At 40.6% G+C, this 7,445-nt stretch overlaps 1 pseudogene; it reads right to left on the reverse strand.

The window, feature by feature from the left end:
* Positions 1 to 286: 286 nt before the first annotated feature.
* Positions 287 to 3,244, reverse strand: LOC135365547 (gametocyte-specific factor 1-like; annotated as a pseudogene).
* Positions 3,245 to 7,445: the final 4,201 nt, after the last annotated feature.

The following is a 7,445-nucleotide window of genomic DNA, read 5'->3' on the forward strand; positions in this document are numbered from 1 at the left end:
TTTTTTTTAAGATTTTATTTATTTATTTGACAGAGAGAGACACAGTGAGAGAGGGAACACAAGCAGAGGCAAAGGGAGAGGGAGAAGCAGGCCCCCTGCCGAGCAGGGAGCCCGAGGCGGGGCTGGATGCGGGGCTGGATCCCAGGACCCTGGGATCATGACCTGAGCCGAAAGCAGATGCCTAAAGACAGCCACCCAGGCGCCCCAAGAGCTTTCCTTTCTTAACTGACCTTCTTGCGTGTGACTACCTGAAACCAATCTGTTCAAATATCATCATAAACTATAACTTTAAGTCAGTTTTTGGTTATTTTAAATACCACAAGATAACCATCTTGTGATCAAATAAGGGGCTGTGTCGGAGGTCTCCAAGACCACCCAGATTAGGTGATTCACTAGAAGGAATCATATAGTTGTACTCATATAGTTGTATTCACGGCTATGATTTATTACGGCAAAGGTTACAAAGCAAAGTCCGTCAAGGGAAAAGGCACATGGGGCAAAGCCCGGAAAAACCAGGTGCAAGCTTCCCAAAGTCCTCTCTCCATTGGAGCCACAGGACGCACTTAATTCCTCCAGCCATGAGTTGTGATCACACGTGTGAAATATTGTCTGCCAGGAAAGCTCAGCTCTTTGGATTTTTGCTGGGGCCTGGTCATGTAGGCACCATATATCTAGCACATACCGAAATTCCAGACTTGCAGAAGGAAAGCCGCAATAAAAAAAAAAAAAAAAAAGCAGCATAAACCATATATTTGTACAATTTAGGTACAATTTAGGCACATTCTTATCAGGTCTGAGAATGGTGGGAACCCTTTCAAAATCCAAGCTCCCAGATGCCAAGCAGGGGTCAACTTTGTAAGCAGGCCAAAAGGATGGTAGTCAGACTTGCTGTTACTTCTTTTCTGCACAGGGGCAAACCATCCATTTTGCTGACAATTTTCAAAATAACATGAGTATCCATTTTTATCAAAGAAAGACATATATTGATACAGAAACACCCTTAAAGACTAGGTTTCTGGAAACATGGGTTACTGCAGAAGACATGGAGCTAAATTCATATAATTATGTTTCATTATTATTATGTGAAATTATTATTACAAATGTTTTATGAATCCTATTAGCATTTAAGCAGGTTTTTTAAAAGTAATCCCTATGTCCAACAGGGGACTCGAACTCACAACCCCAAGACCAAGAGCTTCTCATTCCACTGACTGAGCCAGCCAGGTGCCCTTAGATTTAACAGTTTTTGAAAAGCTGAAGTACAAACAAAGGATGCAGAGGAAAGTATTCTGTTCTTTGAAGTTTTTGGTTTTTGTTCAATGCCATGAGAAATTACACGTGATTTCTAGCCTGTGATATTTCTAGTAGAGAGTATAATAGCCCCCCTTTCAGTGCCCCAAATGAGAAAGTTAAGTTGTAATTCATATGTCCACTGTCCAACATCTTGGAAAAAAGAGAGAGGCAATCCACTTAGTGCCCAAACAATTTCAAATCCAAGAAGTCTGACTATGAATGAGCTTCTCATTGCCTGCACTGCCTAAAACGAGAGAGACTTCACTATTTCGGATTTTGATAAGAAACAAACAAGCCTTGTCGGCAGAGGACTAATAAACCAGCATTTATATGCCTAAGAGTTCATTTAATATTATCTTGAGTCATAATTAAAAGGAACTTAGTTTAAAAACATTTTGCCTGTTCCCTTAGCGTCCTTATAAAGCAGAACCAATACATTAATTTAGGGTTTGACAAGAAGAGGGTCTCCCTGATTTTGTTTGGTCAAGAATTCCTCCCAAAATGGTGTCATCAGATGACAGTCAGAAAGCTGTGAGTTAACTCAGAATTCTGACCATTGAGTCCCGTTATGAAGCTTGCCCTCTTGAGAGTAGAGGATTGTCATGTGGAAACAGAATAGGGAAATTTCTTTTTCATAACACATAAATTACTTAGTACTTCATCCTTTCCCTTTTTTTTAAATCAGCATTGATGCTTTATTTGAAACAATTCTTCTGAGTTTAAGGGTTCTCTCTTTAAAAACGAAAAAAAATTGTTTTATCAGACTCCACGCCCCACGTAGGACTTGAACTCACAACCCTGAGATCAAGGGTCCCGTGCTCCACCTGCTGAGCCAGCCAGGAACTACCAACTGAGCTGGCCAGGCACCAAAGATTCTTTCTTGTATTAAATGAGTGAGAACTCAAAGCAGGGGGGGGGGGGGGGGGGAGGAGAAGAAAAGGTACTTGTCAGTTTGAAAGTCACAGTTTATCTTTCTACAATTAAATTAAGAGGGAAAAAATGAAGAACCCACTGGTAGCAGGAAGAAGCAAGAGTCTTCTAGGGCCTGGCATTTGATGAGATAAATACTCAGTTACTGTGTGTTTCCATTGTTTTTCTATGGCAGAATACACGGCAGAGCCTTGGGAACGCGCATGCCTGAAGCCCGGTTACTCGTCTGTTCCATACCCGTAACTATTGTTGCCACAGTAGCTGGCTGTGCCCCAGACAAATGGGGTGCTGGTCTGTTCCCACAGATCTTTATCCCAGTCTTCATCGCAAGGATGCACTGCCATGTGCTTTCCGCCAGAGCCTCCTGTCCAAGGTTCCTGATTCGGTTCACAACATCCTGCTCAGTACAGCTTTTATCATCGCAGCTTGAGATATGATGCCTGATTTCGGCCCGGGATCCCTGGTGGCGAGCACTGAAGGGACAAGCAACCAATTTGCGATATCAGGATGATTCTTTCTGTACTCGATAAGATGATAAGGAAACCTGCAGGCCCTGATCTGGTGGTTTATATCGCAGGGGCATTGTAATAGCTTTTCAGGCTCCAGGGACTCGGTGTAAGCGTCTTCCAGGTTGGAAATGGAGGAGCTGAATCCAAGTGCTCGGTGCAGACCCGCCCCCCACCCCACAGTCGCCTTCTCGCCCCAGCTACGCTCACTTCCGGGGGGGTTATTCTTTCCTTTGTTATTGAACAACTGCAGGAATTGAAATTGTAGGGTATTGTTAATCCTCATGAGAAACGTTCTCAGTTTTTTGAGGAAGCAGCATTGCAAGGATCTGAATTTTAAATGTTCTTTAAAGCTCAAGAATAAGGACGCCTGGGTGGTTCAGTCGTTAAGCGTCTGCTTTCCGCTCAGGTCATGATCCCAGGTTCCTGGGATCGAGTCCCGCGTCGGGCTCCCTGCTCCGCGGGAAGCCTGCTTCTCCCTCTCCCACTCCCACTCTCCTTGCTTGTGTATCTCTCTGTCAAATAAATAAATAAAATCTTTAAAAAATAAAATAAAATAAAACTCAAGAATATTAAGTAGGATCCCATCACCACCTTGTGGCAAAGAGTGGAATCTACACTTGGAACAAGCAGTGGGGCAATTTGTCCATTTGGGAATACTCCAACATTTTTAACAAAAAAAGTTAGAGAAAAAGTTAGGCATACAAAAGCCAAAATAAATATGGCCAAATGTAGAGGCTTTGGCAGCGCCAGGGCTTCTGTGGTTTGGCTGTGCCTTTAGCAGCAGCCGGGAAAATATGCTAGTCATTGCTCTGTCACTAAACAAACCCTAATTATATTAACTGAATATAAAGAAAACATACTGACAGAAGAAACCCTTCAACAACAACTTTGGAAAGAAGGGCTACATAACTAGAGAGTGCTAGGACCTGGAAAGTGAATGTGAGCATCAGGAAACATCTAGAGCAGTGCTGTCCAATAGAACTTTCTGCTATGCTGGAAATGTTCTGTGTCTGAGCTGTCCGATAAAGTAGCCATTAGCCACATATACTTCTGCGCATTGAAGATGCTAATGGCTCGTGCAACTAAGGAGTTGAAATCTTCATTTAATTTTAAATTATTTAAATTTAAATTGTCATAGCCACCTGTAACTAGTAGCTACCATACTGGGCAGGCAGAGAAGAGTTTACAATCTTTCTCTAAAAATATATAGTCCCTCTCTTAGTAGCTTTCAGTGGAGGCAGAACCATCTGCAGGTGAAACTGCTAGAGAACTGAAAAGTGAAAAAGAATTAGACAAGCAAGGAAAGATGGAAATAGTGTCTTGTCTGGTCACAACTCATTAGATTTGAGGATATCCGAATCTCAAAAACATAACAGGCCCACTAGCAAGTTAATAAAATTACAAAAGAAGTTAAGGAAGCACCCAACAGTCCAATTCTACCACATACAGACCCTTCAACCATAGAAATAATCTTGGCAAACCTCCAACTCACGCAATTGAAAAGTTCTGGGAACCAAGCCAAAGGAAATCACAAAGACAAAGAGCTCATAAACTTTATGAACACATTTTTCCTGGTACATACAGAAAGGGGGCACTTCAGCACACCTCCTTTATTCGCCATGTGAGTTTAAAGAGTTTTGCCCTAAAGATCAAGCCAGATCCTCTCGCAGAACAGCACAAATAGCCCCAAGGTCTGTCCTTCCGGACCTGTTGCAAGGGAGCTCCATTTGGAGACACCCTAGACTCTATTAGAACACTTTGGACCAAGAAAAATATCCCAGAATTCTAGGAACCTTGGGGTACAGGATCACCAGCAACTTTTAATCAGGAAAACCTAATCTAATAAGAGGGCTATTTTGAATATTGGGGCATGTGGAGGAGAAAGTATCTAAGGTGATAGCAGTTGAGATAACATTAAAGGAGTTTACAGAAAACCAAAAACGTTTCAGTGGTGATTTCACCTGTCCCTGGGTTTGTTATTTGAATTTACTAATGCAATTCTGGAAATTGGAAAAGCTACCACTTTGAACTTCTGGAATTCCACTTCCCCACAAAATAATAATAATAATAATAATAATAATAATAATATGAAAGTGTCTAGTCTCTAGGAGAATATGTAAAATAATGATTATGATAAAATAGTTGGAGAACTTGGAGATACCCATCCCACCAATAGAACTCGTTGACAGTCAAAAGGTAGTTGGACAAACAAATAATACATTATATGTTAATTTTTTTAAAATCCAAAAAAACACAATAATTTAAAAAAAAGGTAGGTGGATCTTAGAAGTTACAGCAAGATTAGAAAGATAAGCTAATCCTTAAGTAGTACTTATTAAGTGCCAGGGACTGTTCTAAGTACATATATTTAACTCATCTAGTTGTAAAAAATATGTATATAAAATGTGGTTAGCACTGTACCTGATATCATTTCCTCAGTAAAAGATCTTGCTAAATCGATCCTTGATTAGCATACATGCATCCACCTGGCTGGTGTATTCTTTTTAATACCAATAAATTATGTTCACCGCCACAGTTTGCTTTCACTCAGCTGCCCCAACAAGCCACATGGACTATATCACCACACTAAATTCTTCCACCCTGAGGCATAATCCAATAAAACAGAATTTAAACAGATGACCTAATGGGTGATGGGTATTAAGGAGGGCACTCGTTGTGTTGAGCACTGGGTGTTATATGTAAGTGATGAATCACTGAATTCTACTCCAGAAACCAATATTGCACTGTATATTAACTAAAATTTAAATTAAAAAAAAGAAATAAAATAAACAGATGACCTAAGTCCAATTCAAGTATTAAAATTGTTCATTACACTAATGACACATTAACCAGGGGTCACTTGAAAACAATTGTGCCTGTGAGGAACTTTTTTTGAGGGGAAGGGATATCCTCTATCTTGATCATTGTGGTGATTACACAATGCATGTTTGTCAAGACTCCTAGAACAATTCAGCTAAGAAGGATAAATTTTACTGTGTGTAAATTATATCTCAGTAATACTGATTTTTTAAAAAGTACTGCACCCCAAAACTCCATCTTCTCTTATTGATTTTATGATTAAAATTTCAGTAAACTTTTGGGAAGAAAAATTCTTCCCAAGATCAGGCAAAAGCCTTTGCCCTTCAAACTCCCTACCCAAGAAAGGGGAACAAGAATCAACTGGTATGTTTGAATTCTGAAAACTGCATATCCCACAACCACATTAAACTTGGATCTCTTCACCAATTAGTAAAAATGGATCCAAATTTAGAGGGTCCTTAAACAGCAAGATGCCTTTGAGCTGTGGTAATACATTAGCCACTAGTTACATATGGCTATTTAGATTAATAAAAATTAAATAAAATTAAAAATAAATTTCCTTAGGGGCGTTAACCACATTTCAAGTGCTCAATAGCCATCTGGGGCTAGTGGCCACCATATTGGATTGCGCAGATGTAGAATATTTCCATCATTCCATAAAGTTCTATTGGATAATACTGTTTTAAAGGCCAAACAGGTACACAGATCACTGGAGTTTAATGATTTAAGTAAGACATACATAACTACATGGCATATGTCTCTGAGAACTCAACTGGCTGGCATTGCTAACAAATTAAAATCATCTTGAAAGGATGCATATTGTAGCTATTCCACTGATGCTCCGATAAGGCCAATGACCTTCTCAGATACTCAGAGACAGGCACATCAATAGACTCCTCCATGGCGGAGTCATGGAGGAAAGCGTGCTGCTCTAGGTGCCTCCAAAACAGCCTCCAAAAACTTCAAGAAATCCCTAGTGGGAGGTTTGTCAGTGAAACAAAATAAGCAGTCTATTTGTTTTTAATCTTCTGCTTAATGCTTTGCCTCGTACTGTGGGCCTTTCAGCCAGCAATGATGGGTAGATTACATTGGAACTACTCCCCCCATTAAGGCAAAAAACATGTTTTTAAACAGATTATTTTTATGGGAATTACGAGACTGTTTTATTGGTAAAAGCCACTGCACAATCCCCCACTTCTGGATCTTACTCAAGAAATTGTTTAGAGACATGGCATGGCAGAAAACATTAATTGTTCCCCAATATCCATAATCCCTGATTTCTTAATAGGATTTTCCATTTCACAAGGGCACATGGACTTCCAGAATAAGTACTGGTTTCCCATCTTCCTCTCCAGCGATGTATAGCCACACATAAATTCTGTCCAATGAGCTGTATGCAGAACTGCTGTGTGCAACTTCCAGAAGGTGCCCTTATAAAAAGGGAGATGGATCCTTCTTCCCCTTTGCCCCTTTCTGCTGATTGGAATGGAGACATGAAAGCTGGAACTCAAGCAGGTCATATTGGAGCTGAGCGGGAAGAGCCATGTTGAGGTTGGTGGAACAAGGTAGAAGGAAACTGAACCCTGACACTGTTAAACACCATACCAGCCCTGGGGTTCTACATGAGAAAGAAAAACGTCTGTCTTGGTTAAGCCACTGTCGCTCTCAGGATTTTCTGTTTCTCCCAGCTCAACCTAATCCTATGTAATATGATGGCATCTCTGCTTCTCATCTCTGCTTCTCAGCCAAAACGTAGCAAGAGTAGGCTCATCAAAATATAAAATGGAGCTCCCAGTGTGTGCACCACCCTCAAGCATCAGACACAGTAAAATGACGGACTGGTTTCCTCCAGTCCTGGCACAGAGCTTTCACTAACAGCTCGGCTCACAAGCT

This window comes from Mirounga angustirostris, unplaced genomic scaffold (genome assembly GCF_029215605.1).
Source record: "Mirounga angustirostris isolate CCGP_5_RB_7025 unplaced genomic scaffold, mMirAng1.0.hap1 SCAF_8, whole genome shotgun sequence".
NCBI lineage: Eukaryota > Metazoa > Chordata > Mammalia > Carnivora > Phocidae > Mirounga > Mirounga angustirostris.